This window comes from Triturus cristatus, chromosome 4_1, assembly GCF_964204655.1.
Source record: "Triturus cristatus chromosome 4_1, aTriCri1.1, whole genome shotgun sequence".
Lineage (NCBI taxonomy): Eukaryota > Metazoa > Chordata > Amphibia > Caudata > Salamandridae > Triturus > Triturus cristatus.
In genome coordinates, this window is record NC_140585.1 from 46,954,548 (window position 1) to 46,970,807 (window position 16,260).

The following is a 16,260-nucleotide window of genomic DNA, read 5'->3' on the forward strand; positions in this document are numbered from 1 at the left end:
GCACTCCTTCTGGCGAGCAACAGATAATCGCTCCCAGTTCCTTTAATGTTTTTATGCCAAGTAAGTTTTCTGGACATGATTTAGTAAGCAGTAAGTCTGTTGTATGTATTAGTGGACCAACTCCTAAAGAAACTGGTTCTGAAACCTCATTGATAATAGGATTTCCTGAAAAGCCCAGGGATATACTCTTTGAGCCCGAGAGGGGTGCCCCTGGAACCTCGGAATGACTGATGGTAGTTCTACTCGCCCCAGTGTCAATCAAAAACTTTTTATTTTGTCCTAGTAAACGTGCATGCACATAGGGACCCGCTTGGTCCACAGGAACTGGAATAAGGGGCAAGTCGAATTCCCTCTCTGGGCTGCTTCATGAATATGCTTGGTATTCTGGATAGTCAGTCTGAGCGTGCTCATACATTTGTGTTGTGGCGTGGGCTGGTGCAGGTGCATGGACAGGCGGCGGTGGAAACGTATCTGATGTCTGATGTGTGTTATTTTCTTTGGGAGGATAAGGACGTGGCTTTGTTTTACCTATAGCTATATTGTGTTTCAGGACTGCACATTCATTTACGAAGTGGCCTGGCTTTTTGCAATAATTACAGGTCCCATTACTTTGTTTCGTGCTATTCTTGTTCGTGTTTGTGTTTGCCGGTGTCGATTGGGCCACCAGCATCTTCATCTTTGTGTCTTTCATGCGTCTCTCTTCCTGGTCGTGTTCTTCTCTAATTCTGTTCTGGTGGTATTGTAACATCTGTAACATTTGGGAAGGGCTGTTTGCTTGCCAAGTACTCTCAACCTTCAGTACCCTATACTTTACCTCTGGTAGGGAATTTTCTACTAGTTTGATCACGAAAAGATGGGGATATGAATCGCTACCGGGTTTAAGACCACTGTTGATAGTGAAACACTTCTCAAACCTAGAGTAAAAATCGCTAGTGTCCTCGTCTGGTTTCTGTTTACAGGCTGAAATAGCATCCCAGTCTTCTTTCTTGGTAATTAATAATCTGGGCAAAACTTGTACAAGGAGTTCAGGTAGGTCTTTAGCTCGGGGACCCAGACCAACCGCCGGGCCTTTTCCCTCTTCCTCTCTTTCCAACAGATCCCAGCTGAGCCTTTTCTCTCCCACCTCCCAGTCTTGTCCTTTCAGCTTCTCGTAAATACCAGCAGGCAATAGTACTTTTAATAACTTTAGAATGTCAGCATATGTATATTCTCCTAAGCGAAGAATGTCTTTTAGTTCTCGGTGAAAACCCCCCGGGTCTTTATCATGAGATGGTAACATTTTTTTCATTTCTAGTATCTCTAATTTTGACAAGGGGGTGTAGACATACACCCGTTGTAGTTCATTATTTGCGTCCTTTACAGGATGAACCTCTCGTAGGGGGTTCAGCTTGTCATATGTCTGTCCCTTAACCTGTGGTGGAGCGGGAAGCAGGGACCTAGTCACGTATACTATATACTTGTGTCGCTGATCCAGAATGACATTAATCAGTTCAGTACCCATGTTCATCCACCTGTCTAGTATTATGTCGTCCAGCAACTTATACAATAGACCAGGACCAGAATATTGACTCTCATATAACGTGATCAAATGTTGGACCATGTAAACACCAGCTATGCGCTGTTCGTTTGGTGGGAGGCTCAAGAACGTTTGTGCTACGATATCATTATTATATATGTCATATTGGGATATCCACAGGGTGGCTGACCGTGCTAATTCATTTTCGGTCGGGGTGAGGGGCTGATCGTTACCTAACCATTTATTCACCGCTTTTTCGGTGATCTGGAACAAACTTTCAAGGGAATATCTTTCTTTTATGGCAGTTCCCTGTTTACGGTGATTGAGGCCCTTGGGCCTTTCGAATCGCCGGGCATGGCCCACATAATTTATTCTGTCTTTGTCCCCTGCTTCGTCATCAGATGATAACTCAGCCTTTTCGTTCGGGCCTCCTTCGTGTGACGCTATTATTGCCTTTCGAATTTTGGTCAACATGTTGTCTGTCTGGCCTGAATTATCATGCTGACCGGCATCTATGCGATCACTCCAACCAATATAACAACGGTCTACGTCCCCGTCGCCTTCGTCTTTTTCCCTGATCAGACAATTAATTAGGAAGCGAAGGATATAGTTCTTAATAATTACCTTTCTATTTTGTACAGCTTCTGCTATGCACTCAGAACCTTCCCCTGTTCTTATGAAAGTGTACATTTTCTTTAGATGTTTATCCATATCTGGTAGTTTTTCCAAATCTGCGACTGCTCGTCTAAGCCGTAGTGAAAACACGAGCATTCGGCCCTTTCCTGGATCTGGGTCATATATACATTCGGAGATGTCTACTTTTACTGTCGGCCCTCTTCCTGATGTTGCCCCGGATCCTCCCTCTCTGCCGTCCTCGAGCTCCTGGAGCTGTTCTTGCGTTCGGGGTGCAGGGAAACATCCGTCCACGTATGCTGGTGGGGATTCCTCTAGGTAGGTGTTAATGAACGTTTCGGATGCTGTTTGTTTTATTTTTCGGGGTACTTGCGGTGGCACTCTAACTGGTCTTTCTACTGGGGCCACTTTTGCTAGTTCCTCTGAAAGGACGGGGTAAATACCAGCAACGGCAGTATTTCTTTCTCTTTCAGCCTGCTCTCTTTTTACCCGCTCCCCTTCCTCCTGTAATTTCTTTTCTTGGCTTTTTCAGACTCCTGTCTACTTCTCTCTGCTTTGTGGAACTCTTTCTCTGTTCTTCTATGTGACTCCTTGCGCCATAACTCAATGGCGTCCTTCTGAGCAGGTCTAGATTTTCTCTTCCATATCTCTTCCTCTACCTTCATAATGCATTCCGCATCCCACGTTCCCGTAATGGGCCATTTATACTTTGTCTCTAAATCCTTCGTGTAATCCACCCATAGTTCTAAAAACAACACGGCATCTAAACCATGCTTACAGTACATAAAATGTCCAGGTGTGTCTCTAGGCGGAATGTTAACTGGTTCCTCTAGTACACCTTTTCTGGTACATATCTTATGCAGTTTTGAAAATAACGGCATGTTGGAATGTAACCAAAAACAAAAATCACAATGAAAAAAACCCAAAAAATCACAATGAAACAAACTTACACAAAAACCTGACACATTCAAACCTAACTGAACCTTACTAAGACAATAACATTCATACAGATATATCGGTGCACCTGAAAACTTGGACTTTAATTCTTGAAAACATTAATTCTTGAATGCATGCTCTTGAACATACCGGTCTCACAAGTGAGACACGTCTTTACCGTGTTCATTAAATGAACCCGTCATTATTGCAACCCCCATGAGAAACTCACCGGGAAGCAGAACTTGAACTTGAACTTGAAGGCCTCGGACACTTGACGCTGCGCAGGGAATGGCGTATCTTAGGTGGATCTCTAGAAACCTCGGACACAGCTCTCTCGCAGGGTGGGCTCTGGGTCGGGACGATCCGCAATCCTCACCGCCTCGTATGGATGCCTGGTCGCAGTCCGTCTCCTTCGTTGGCCTGAGGGAGTTGGCGGGAAAACCCGCGGCGTGTACACTCGAAGTCCGTCACGGCTGTGGAAGGGGGCAAAACTGGACCTTCATCTCCGGCGCATGGGGAAGGAGATTTGTCCCTGTTCGGGCGCCATTAATGTGGTAAATAAAATATTACGCGTTCGGAATTTCTATATATCAATATGATCATGCATGAAGCAAGAGGCTGAGTCCGTGGTATCAGGTTCAAAAGGGCTTTATTCAAATAACTCGAGTTATAGGGAGAATAGTTCCATCACCACAAGGGATCAGGAAGGGTCTAATTCTAAGAGTATTCTCCAAATATTCTCACAGAGTACAGTATATATACGTTGTAATAATATACGTAAGCAGGAGTGCTTCAGGCGGAGCAAGAGAGAATGAGATAAGAGCATGTGGGTGTGTAAGTAGGCGTGAAGGTGGGCGTCCACTTGATGATAATAGGTAAGTGTCATAGGTGGGTGGATGCCTGGAGGGGGTTGCGTGATCAGCTGGAACTTTACTGGAACTTTGCCTTACTTGTGCTCAACTCGATCATGACGTGTAACTGACGTGTGAAAGGGTTGCTATGCAACCGGGGAGTCTGGAGTCTGGAAGTGAGGCCTTCAGTGTCAGGGCGACCAGCACATCTTGTATTATCTGATATCTATAGTCTGGAGCAGGGACTGATTTGTGACATAGGTTGCCCATCACCAAGAGCCAATGTGGCATCTATTTCTTCATTTACTGCTAAAGTCTTACATGGGGGCTATGGGCTTTTCACTGACGTGAGCTTTGTAATCACATGAAAAAAGAGACAGAAAGGCTAGGCTTTCTCCTTTGCAGATGGGTCGTGTTTATTCCTCCTTCCCCAGGCAGGAATGTGGTTTTGGTAGGAGTAAGCAGATAACCGTGCTCAATACTGTCTCGGCACCTCGGTCAGGGCCCCTTTGGCTGAGGCCCAAGTGTGCAAGGCCAAGGATACGCAGCTGCAGCTTTCAGAGCGTTCTGAGGCCTGAAACCTCTTTTCGGCTCTGGCTGAGCCACAATAATGGAAATGCGGGAAAACATGATGCAAAACGTGTAGGCCTCAGAGCAGATTTGTCGTTTCTCTCATGGGAGACTGGATGATGACAGGCCACGTTATAGCATAAGCATCATGATAGACAGGCCATGGAGGGGAAATACATAGGTTACATGTATGTGCACATGAGTGACGGGGAACACACGGGGACACATAGGCCTCATGATATTTTAATTTCCTCAGGATGCCGGGGTTTGTACCCAGGAAGTCATGCATGCGATGTAAATGCGCTCTGCCGCTGAGCTCCTTCCCGACCCTCGCGCCCATGGTTTACCTTTCCTTTGGGTGGGGGCCTTGCTGCTGGTGGTGTCCGGCCCCTGCCCTGGGTGAGTCCCGCATAGCGGTTTTATGGTTCTTCGCTGTGCGTTGGTGCTCTTTCTTTCTTTCAGGTCCGTGATGGATGGCGTGGGCTCTTGGGGATGCCGGGGTTTGAACCCGGGACCTCGTGCTTGCGAAGCATGCGCTCTGCCACTGAGCTACATCCCGACCGGCGCGCCCATGGATTCCCTTTAGGCTGGCGCTGTCCTGGTTCTTTGATGTCGCTGTCGCTTGACTGCTTGGGGGTGTTGGGGTGCGTGGCTCCTTGCTCCTCCTTTCTGCCCGTTTGCCCTGTGTCCGAGTTCTTCTGCTGCCGGAGTTTGTGCCTGCGGCAGTGTGACGCTCCTTCTGGCTGCTGCCTCTGAGTGTGCTGGTTGCCTCCCGGTTGTGGGTGCTGCCTTACCGCGTGGGCTGCCTCTTTTGTGGCTGGGGTCCCGGGTTGGAGCCTGACAGGGGCTGTTCGCCTGGTCTCCCTGCGCCTTGCGCGCTTGTAGGTATCCTTGGGTGCCGTCCCTAGTGTTCTTGTGGGGCGCTCCGGTGCCTTTGCGTAGGGTTCCCGTTCTGTGACTGTGTGACTTGCGGTTCTCTGCTGCACTTCGAGTGTTTGCGTGGTGCGACGTAGAGTTGGTGTGCTCCTTCTCTTTTCCCCGTGTCCGCCCCTCTCTGTCCTGTCCCCGGTGTGTGTTGGGGTTCCGTTCCCGTGGTGCTCTCGTGGGTTCTGTTGGTTGTGCACTAGGACTGCTGTGTGGCCCTTTCTTTCGGGGGATGTTGGCCGCTGGACGCCTCTGTCTTTGGGCGCTTCCTGCTCATCCCGCGCTGCTGGTTGCTCCTTTCCTCAGAGAAGATTAGCATGGCCCCTGCGCGAGGATGACACGCAGATTCGTGAAGCGTTCCATGTTTTAATGGTGGTGCCGGTCCTCCCGCTCCTGTTCCATTTTTGGCGGGTTGCCCTTGGCCTGTTTGGGTGGCGGTGGCTCCTGGTGTTGCCGGGGTTTGTACCTAGGGCCTCCTGCTTGTGCTGCTTGCTCTCTGCGGCTGCTCTGCGTCCCCACTTCGGCCCTCGTGTGTGGTCTATGGGGCTGGGGTTCTTGCCTGGTTGGGCTGTTCCTCGTCCTTGGCTTCCTGGATGTTCCGGGTGGCTGGGATAGTGTGCTGGGGTGTGCGGTGATGCCGGTGTTTTGGTTCACCGTGTAGGCTGTCTTTATGGCCTTGTCTCTCTTGCGGGGGCCTGGTCGCCGGTTTGGCTCTCTGCCTCTGCGGCATCCTGCTCCCTGGCTGCTGGGCTGGCGCTACGCGTCCGCTGTCGTTTGCAGCGGGTCTGTGCCGCCTTGTCCCCTTGCCACTTTTCCCTCCGGGGCTTCTGTGTTGCTCCACTGGGTGTCTGTGGGCTTTCTTGCTAGCTGCCGCTTTGCCTGTGTGGGGCGTGACCTCCCTGGGTTGTGTGTCTGGGGTCGTGGTCCTCTCTTGTCCGCTTGGGCTTGCCCTCTCTTGCTCTCTTGGTCATGCCGGGGTCTGCCTGTTTTTTGGCTTTCTGCGCAGTCCTGATGCTGGGTGTTGTTGGGACCCGTGCTGTGGTCTGGCCTGTATTGGGCTGGGTTTCTAGGTTGGATTCCCTCCCCGGGGGTCCTTGCCTGTGCGGCTGTCTCTGTTCCTCTGCTGCCGTCCGGTTCAGCTGGTTGTGGGCCGTGTTTGGCTGTGCCGTGGGATATTTCTGCATCTCTTCGGGGTTGCTCGCTCTGTCTGCTGGGGTACGGTGTCCCCTTCCTTTCGGGGGTCTGCCCTCCCTGGGGTTCGGTGTTGCCATATGCTGGGGGGCTTCTTTTGCTGTTGCTGCCTCCTTTTTGCATCTGTTTCTGGCTTCTTCCGTGCTGGTTGCTTTTGTTCTTTGGTTGCTCATGGCTCTGGCACTGACGTTTCCTGGTTTCTGGGGTTCCTTGGTGTGGCCTTGGGTTCCTCTGCTGCTGCGGCGCTCCTGCTCGTTTTCTGGGCTTATTTTTGGCTTCATTCGGTGGGTCCTGGTCGCCCCTCCTATTGACTGTGGCGCTCCTAATCTCGCCTGGTCTCTGTGGTTCAGCTGGGTCGGAACAGGTTTTTTCCTGCTTGTGGCTCCCTGGGGGTGCCTGTGACGGTCGGCTTCTCCGACGGTTTGGGTTGGGTCCTGCTCTCCCTTTCCTTTTGCGTCCCCCCTGGGGTGTGTTTCCAGTGGCGGTTCGCGTTTTGGCTCTCTGGCGTTCGTGTCTGGTTTGTTTGGGGCCTGGCTCTCTTTCACTGGTGCTGTGTCCTTGACTTGGCTCTGGTTTCCCCTCTTTTGGTATGCAGTGGTTTCCGGTTTCTGCTGGTTTTGGGCGTCTGGTGGTCGCCTTTTTTCGGATGGGTATCCTTGTCTGTGCTCTCTCGGTGGATCCTGGCGGGGTGCTCTCTTGGTTGCGTGTCGTGTTCTGGTGGGTCCTTCTGGGCCTGCTCATGCCGGCGCTTTGTTCCTGGGTTTGGTTCACCTCTTGTTGGGTGTCCGTGTCTCTGCCTGGTTCCTGGGGTGGGGTTGGGTGTTGTTGAGCTTCGGTTCCCCGTTGCTCCTGTCTGGCTGACCGCCCTCTTCTTTTTTCCTGGACTGAGGGTCCCTTGTCCGGCCCTGTGTGGGTCCGGGTTTTCGGGGCTTCTGGGTTGGCTCCTCCGGGGTTGCCTCCTATTGCTCCTGGTCTGCGGGCTTCCTTCTTGTTCTGAGTGTTCTCTGGCTGGGCCTCCTTGTCATGCTCTTCCTCCTGACTCATGGGTGTCCGGGTTCTTCTGCTGCTTGGCCCTCTGCTTCTCTGCTTCCTCGGGTTTCCGTTTTGGTGGTTTCCTGTGCTTGTTCTTTCGTCCGGCCTTCTGTTTGGTCCGGCGTTGGGTTGCTGGGGGTCTCGTTCGGCCTCCCTGCCTTTTCTTTGCCCTGGGCTCTACGTGGGCTTCTTCCGGGATTGGTTGGGCCTGTGGGTCCTCCTGCCCTTGCGGGTTGCTGGGTTTCGGTCCTGGCTTCCTGGTTCCTTGTCCCTTGTTACCCTCATTTTTTGCTGTCTCTTGGCTCCTCTTCGGTGTTATGTGGGGTCGGACCTGGTGGTTTTCCAGTCTGGGTGCTAAGCGCCCTAGGGCTTTTTTTTCCGTGGCTCTGGCCCTTGCTGTGTGCTTGGCCTGGGTGATGGGTGCCTGTGCGGTCATCCTCCTTCTTGGCTGCTGTTTTTTTTTTCTGCCCTCTGTCTTGGGGTTCCGGTTCGATTTCCGGATTGCTTCTTCTGCTCCGCCTGTTCTGGGTTTTGGCCGCCCTGTTCGCTTGGCGGTTTTTCTTCCCTGTGGGGGCTTTGTCCTCCTGGGGTTTTTGGGTTTCTGTCTCCTTCCCGGTCCTTTTAGGTCTGGTTGGGGTCTGGTTCCTGTTCTGCTCACGGGCTCTTGCTTTGGTTCATCCCCGGCCCTGGCCTCCTCTGCGGGGTTCGTTGGCTTTCTTCTCTGTGCTTTCGTCTGGCCGGGTCGTTCGGTTTGGTGTGGTGGGCCGGTTTCTGGCCTGGGCCTTCCTCCTTTTTGTTGGTCTGGGTGCTTGGGGCTGCGCCTCGTTGCCTGGGCTGGCCTTCTTTATTTGGCCTTCTCCGGGGGGGTCGGGATTTGCTCGGTGTCTGTTCGGCTGCCGGGTCCTGTGTGCCTTCCTGGTGGTTCTGGGCTGGACCGGCTTGTCCGTCCTTGGCCGTGTCGTTTGGCCTGGTTGTCCTGTCTCCTGTTTCTCTGGTTGGTGGCCTCATTTTTGTGGTCCTGGCCTTGTGTTGTTTTCTGGGTTGTCTCCGGTCCTGGTTTGGTGCTGGCCGGTTGCTTCCTGCGGTCTCCCCTTGCCTCCTTCTCGGTGCTCCCTTGGGTTGCTGCGTTGGTGTGGTTTCCTGGGTGTGCTTTTGGTTTTGGAAGGCCGGTTTTTCTGCTTTGGTATTCTCCAATCTGTTAATGAAGGGGACGAGGACATAAGGGACCTGGGGGTAATGCTCTATTACTTACCGGTAATCTTCATTACTCCGGGTCCCGTTGTCCTCGTCTCCTTCATACGCCCCTCCCTCCCTCCCGGGCGACCGGCCTTCCTGTCTGGGCTTGGTTGTACAGACGGGATGCTGGGTAAGTACTGCTTATGTACTCCCGGTGGGAGGGGCAGTATTAGGGTCCCAGCATGCCTTCTGCTCTTTTTTTCTGTCGGGAGATAGTAATCTCCAATCTGTTAATGAAGGGGACGAGGACAACGGGACCCGGAGTAATGAAGATTACCGGTAAGTAATAGAGCATTATTCTATACTACTCAATCCTATGTAGTGCATTGTTAGGACCACAGTGTTTGCCCATCCCACTGCATTAACCGCCCAGACATATACACTTCATTGTACCATCAAACACCTGGTTATACTATCCAACACGTATTTGTTCTGCCATCGTGTCATATACTGTCATACTCCACATCATAACGATTATGACTCCTGTGACACCTAGCTATGTCTCCATACGCTCCTCCACATACGCCCCAACATCTTGTTTATGATGTTTCACAATGCTCTATCACAGTTACCCTCAGTTTGGTGCATATATGATACATATTTTAGGTGCATATATGGTCTAATGCATATATATGATGCATATATGGTCTAATGCACTGTTGCAATTATCGTTGTTCTAGATTGTTGCTACTGGTCTTCAAAATGACTATGAGAATTTGTACTGGGCTCTATATTTTGTCCATTTGCATTTACTGTTTACCAGGCCCTTACTGTTTATATCAGGTCAATTAGTAAGTGTTATGACAGGCCCGTGCCCTCCTCTCTCTCTCTCCCTCGTTGTCTACATTTTACTGCCTGTGTCTTGCAAGTGACATCCACTGCCCGCACTCTACACTTCGTCTCTTCAGACTTCTCTCCTTCCCAATTCCAGATTGTTGCTCTACCTATGACCCCCTGCCCTATCATCTACACCAGCTATCGCCTCCATCTCTCCCCCACCCTCAGTCATGTGATATCAATGTTCCTTTACTGACCCTATCCAATCCTTTGCCACCTACGACACAGTACCCTACTTGATTCTAACATCTCCCAATGGCTGACCCTATTACCGCCATAATGAATGTGATTATGAGACAACCTGGTAGTTAAATTAGAATCCGATGCCGCCACCCTAATCTGCGCTCTGCTCTACAGGCCTCCCCACAGTATGCCCTATGCCCTCACTCTTTGGGCGAGCAGGTAGCTCATTTAGTAACCAACTATGGAAAAATTCTGCTGATTGGTGACTTTAATTACTAGGCCAACGAGACATCGTGTGGTCCCCAATCAGTTAAACTCTCTGAGCTACTCACAGGGCTTAACCTTACACAACAGGTGTCCTCTTCTACACATATGAAAGGGCACACCCTAGACCACGTTTGGACAGCTAACCTCACCATATCTACTATGTCGATCTTACCCTGTACTTGGTCGGATCATCATTTGATTAAATTCACTATCAATGACAGTTTCATGACCACAATCTCCATTCCTGAAGGGGGAATAAGAAGAAATTGGAACAAAATTGATAAACCTCTATTCCTTAACACACTTGCCAATTCCGTTCCACCGCCTAACCCCTCTATAAACATGGCTGATGGACACTGAACTACTTGGCTAACAACAGCCAGCGAAAAGTTTGCACCTCTCAGGAAGATACACTCTGCCCGACGCCATGATGCTCAGAAATGGTTCTCTACTGACTTAAAAAAGCAAAAATTGGCTCTGCGGCATCTTGAAAGAAAGTGGAGACGCAACTATCGATCTGAAGATAAAAAGATCTACTTACACACTATGAGAGCATATAAAAAGTGTATTCTGATTGCCAAAGCGGCATACTTCTCCTCCAAAATCCTGACTGCAACCAACAGATCAAAGGAGATCTTCTCAATCGCGAACGAGCTGCCTAATCCTAAAAGAGTTGCAATTAAACCCACCCCTTCTCAAACATTTTGCAACTCTCTGAGCTCTTTTTTTATCGACAAGATTATAAAAATTAAGGCCAGCATCCCGGCCTGTTTAGTCTCTGAAACGAGCTCCAGTATAACTAAAAATCCTTGTACCGTCACGAAATTTCCTACTATCAGTAACCAGACTTTTGTTGATCTCCTATCTAAAGTCAAATCTGGCTCCCCTAGGGACTGCTGCCACCCTAGCATTTTAAAAGAAATATTTACTGCTTTTCCTAGACCGGCCCTAAATCTTCTGAATGAGTCATTGTCCCAGGGCATTGTCCCGGAAACCTTCAAGGAGGCAACTGTTGTCCCCCTCCTGAAGAAACTAGGTTCAGACCCCCAGATGCTGACGAATTATCGCCCTATTTCCCTCCTCTCATACCCAGCTAAGGTCTTGGAGGCCTATGTAACTAGATGCCATTCCGGGTTTCTAGAGGAGTCTGAACATCTCGATCCTCACCAAGCTGGCTTCCGCCCAGCACATTCTACTGAGGCAGTGATATTAACAGTGTTGGACATTCTTCGTAGTGATGCAGACAACGGCTCCCCCCAGGCTCTTGTCCTGCTCGATCTTTCTGCGGCCTTTGACACGGTCGACCACGGTTTACTGGTCGACCGTGTGAGAGACGCTGGGATGCAGGGACCCGCACTGGGTTGGATTAGCTCCTTCCTGGAAAACCGCTCCCAAGCAGTTTGCACCGCTCAGTTTACCGCTCCCAGCAACAGGATCTCATGCGACGTCCCACAAGGCTCCTCACTTTCTCCCCTGCTGATTAATCTTTACCTTCTCCCCCTCATCCGGGCTCTGAAGGAACAACAAGTTTACACGTTCAACTACACTGATGATTTCCAACTTATATTTCCCATCAGCAACTCCCCCGACTCGGTCCATGCTTTTCAGTCCACTATGCTGTTCATTAGTGAATGGATGGACAGCAACCACCTAAAACCTAACCCGGATAAGACGGAGTTGGTTCTAACAGGAGGTATTCATAAAAATCCCTGGGGCCCTCATTTCTGGCCCAAGGAATTGGGTCGACCTCCCTCCCCCTTCAGCTCGGCCAAGAGCCTTGGGGTAACAATCAACCAGGACCTCACCATGAAGCCCCAGTTCGGGTCAGTAATTTCCACCTGTTTCTTCCATCTGAGGAAAATAAAAAAGATCCGAAGATTACTCACCCAGGAAGCTCTGATTCAGGTGACTCCTGCCATGGTTATGTCCCATATTGACTATGCCAAGTCACTGTACTTTGGCATCCACTTATACCTCTCAAAACGTCTGCAGCTGGTACAGAACCAAGCCGCACGCTAGATTTTCCATCAGCCCAGGAACCACCATGTCACTCCGCTCCTGAGGAAACTACATTGGCTCCCAATTACTCAACGTTGCACCTTCAAGGTTTGCTGTCTCATTTTTAAATCTCTAAATGGAAGAAGTCCTACATTTCGGAACAGCCTGATTAAAACGCATGCTCCTACACGCAATCTGAGCTCGGTCCTCAAGCAATTCTTGGCCACTCCCTCATTTAAATTGAAACGTGTAGGCGGTACGAGGTTTGCTATCCTAGCTCCTAAACTTTCGAACTCCCTTTCTTCTGAAATCCGTTTTTGCACGGATCTCCTAGGTTTCAGGAGACTCCTTAAAACCTGGCTGTTTCAACAGGCTTATGAGTAATTTCTTAGGGCACAGGTATCTATCAGAGTAGCACCATGGAACCATCCTGGTGTACGTGTGCTATACAAATCCTTTTTAACATAACATTTCCCTTGACACTAAAGGACTCAACCACCCTGTGAAGCAGACAAAGTTCTCTGACTACGGCCACTTTTCAATGGGGGACCTGGTGTTTTTGTGTGAAACCAAAATCCATCATAAAGAAGCACTCTCCCTTTGTATGGGATGGGTCTCTGATCTTGCTTGCTCCCCGGGTAGCTCCAAAAAAATGGGGTTCTCAAATTGATCTCCAAGAATTACAGCCTGTCCATCATCTCCTCTGAACCAGATAAGGATTGTAGATGGGTAATTACAAGATTACAAAATCTATCTCTGGATATCTAAGCAGTGAATATATACGCCCAAACCACAGACTACCCTAAATTTTGGAATGTCCTCTCCACTGAACTTGCACTCTTCCGCCCGGAGGCACGGATCATGCGTGGGGGTGATTTCAACTGCCCAATGGACCCCATTCTAGACAGGTAATCAGCATTCAGGTACAGAATCCTCAGCTCCCATTAAGCTCTTCATGCCTTGTGCTCGGCCCACAAACTAGCCGATGTCTGGAGGCTCCACAATGCCTCTGGTAATGATTTTAGTTTTTTTTCACCCCCACATAATACTTTCTCCAGAATCGAATACCTCCTAGTTGACTCCACTCTCCTTCCATACACCAACTCCGCATCGTTAGAGTCAATCATTATGGCGGACAATGTAGCTATTTCGATACATCTCCAGTTACACCCTACCTCACCGAAGTCAAAGGCCTGGCGTATGAATCTAGAGATCTTGGAAGACTCGCCTGCAGTCAGGGGCACCCCATGATAAACGAACCCAATTCATTCAAATTAATCAGAACTCTGTGGCCAATCCAGTTACTCTCAGGGACTCCCTAAAATGCTATTGTAGAAGCCAAATCATACATCGAATGTCAAGCAAATAGAAACTTATTAAGTCATCCCTAGACAAATTGTCTTAAAAAAATAAAAGCAAAAGAGCAAAAGAGCTGAGCTATCGTACGAATAATGACTCAACTACCCTGACACTCCTAAAGCGGCTTAAATATGAATCCAACTCCAAAGTCATTGAACCCGCGCATCTTTGGGTCCATGCTTAAAAAGCAAAAACTGTTTTACCTTCATAAAGATGGAGACTCCCTGGCGGCCTACCTAAAGTTTAAACATAACTCTAACTTGCTCCAATTGATCAAAGATGAACATAAAAAAACACAAACTTCAACTGAAACAATACTCTTTTTCTTTTTTTTGATTTTCAAAACCTTTATTGAACTTAAGGCATGTTACAATTATGCATTTAATTATACAGTTTGGCATCTTGTTGTATGAAGTGATGACATTTCGGCAGCACTAAGACAATACAATGATCATGGCGCACATTCCATTTGTAGGCAGGGAGTGTTACTAACTAGCGAGTACGGTGTGGTGATGGTTAATCGTGTGCAGCAGGGCTAACTCTATCTGGGGCATCATTTGCAGCCTGGGTCGCGGGTGCAGGTGGCTGGTCGGGAAGCTCCTTGGAGCCAGCAGTCTGGTGGAGATAAGAGATGAAGGAGGCCCAAAGGTTGTGTGGTCTGTGTGCCACGGGCATGAAGTCCCAGTATTCGCTTAAGTGTGTCTGGCACCATACTGCATCCGCTAGTCAGTGTTTGGGTTGAGGCGCCGGTCTGCGACCCCAGTGTATCGCTACCCGGCGCTTTGCGAAAACTAATACCATTGCGGTCAGTCAGCGGCTGGTGTCGGTGAAGTCTTTGACGTGTCCTAGTAAGCAAGTGAGTGGGTCTGGGGTAATGGGTTCAGAAGTGATGTCGCTGATGATTGTGCATACCTCCTGCCAGTATTCCGCTATTTTGGGGCATGCCCAGGCCAAATGTGTAAATGTTGCTTCCGGTGTCGTGCAGCGCACACATCTGGTGTTGTCGGACAGACCCATTCTGTGTAGTGCAGTTGTGGTGCAATAAAGCTGATGTAAACATTTGAAATGAATGAGTCGCAGCCGGTAATTGGGAGGGGCACTTTGTTTGGTTACAGCAGTATTGCCACTGTGTTGGTGAGGGGCCATCAGGCAGGTCGGCCGACAATGCGCATCGGGCGCACTCAGTATTAATAGGGGAAGTCGCTAATGTGTAGCTGACTGTATGAATTCCAGTGCGGCGTTTGGCTGGGGAGGGCCTGGGAATGTGGTGCTGGCGGTTTTGCAAGACGCTCTGATTTGATAGTACAGTAGATTGTCAAGCGGTGTTGCCTGCTCTCGAAGAGGGCGGAAGCTGCCGTTGGGGTAGAGATCAGCGTTAGTACGTATGCCCAGGTTCACGGCTCAGCACGCCATGCCAGGACTTTGTAAAGGAGGGAAGGAAGGATTGTTCGCAAGTTGCATTGCTGGCGCTTGTAAGTCCTTTCCCCCTATATGTGTATGGATCTCCTCCCATGCCCAGCGCACACATTCCACTGTGTCAATTTCGACTCGAGGTGCCCTGTACGGTAGGATCAAAGCCATTTGCAATGCCCATGGGGAGGCCAGGTCTGTCTAAACCGCCAGGAAGCTGGCTTGAGCACAGTGTGCGTAGAGTTTTAAGTCTGGGTCTCCCATTACACCACAGGAGGGGGGTAGCGTTAGGATGTCATAAGCGATGTGGGGTTGGCAGCCTGCCTGGATCAGGGCGATCACGTTGAAGCTCAACCTTTTAAAAAATTGTGTGGTGAGTGGGATCGGAATGTTTAAAAATAGATACAGAAATTTGGGCAGCACGATCATTTTGGCAATCACAATGCCAGAGAGAGTGGGAGCTTTTTCCATGATAGTATCTTAGTTTCAAGCCACTCTATAGCTTTGCCGAAGTTCGCTTTCCAAAGTTCAAGTCTCTGTGCTTAGCCATATGCCAAGATATTTGGTAGGACCCGTGGCCCAAATTATTGGGTAGCCCGTGGGAGGGAAGAGGACAGATTTGCCCCAATGTATTTGCACCCCAGAGTCAAAACGTATCACCTCTCTTGCCATTGGGTCTAGGTTTTCTTGAGGCACACGGATAGACAATGTTACATCATCAACATACATGGAGGTCACCAGTCTGCGGGTTGAGAAGCCGATGGCCTGTTGGGTGTAGTGTTGACGTAGTCGCGAGGAAAGGGGCTCCATGACAATGGCAAAAAGCATTGGGGTTAGCGGGCAGCCCTGCCTGGTGCCCCTGGTGATGATGATAGGGTCTGTAACCTGCCCGTAACCTTAATGCGTGCCGAAGGTAATGTATAGAGTATATTAATCTTTTGTATGAAGCCCTGACGGAAGCCCAGGCGGATCAGAAGAGAAAAGAGAAAGGGCCATTCTAGTGTATCAAATGCTTTGGTGGCATCCAGTAGGGCTGCCACTGCAGTCAAGATGGGATCGATCTGATGCATTATAGAGAAGATGGTGCGCAGGTTGTGCGATGTGGCGTGACCTGGTATGAACCCTGACTTGTCTGGGCGGGCTATCAGAGGCATGATGGGTTGGAGCCGGTTCGCCAGTAATTTGGCATATTTCTTGTTGTCAGTATTTATCACGGATGGGGGCGGTAAGAGTCGCAGCTTTCAAGTGCTTTGTCAGATTTAAAGAGGAGGGTGATCATAGCCTCGTGGAGCATAGGGGGGAACCTGCCAAGAGTGA

The 16,260-nt window shown here is 49.7% G+C and overlaps 1 pseudogene; it reads left to right on the forward strand.

Annotated features, from left to right (window-relative positions):
• Positions 1-5,731: 5,731 nt before the first annotated feature.
• LOC146839440 (U6 spliceosomal RNA) lies at positions 5,732-5,799 on the forward strand (annotated as a pseudogene).
• Positions 5,800-16,260: the final 10,461 nt, after the last annotated feature.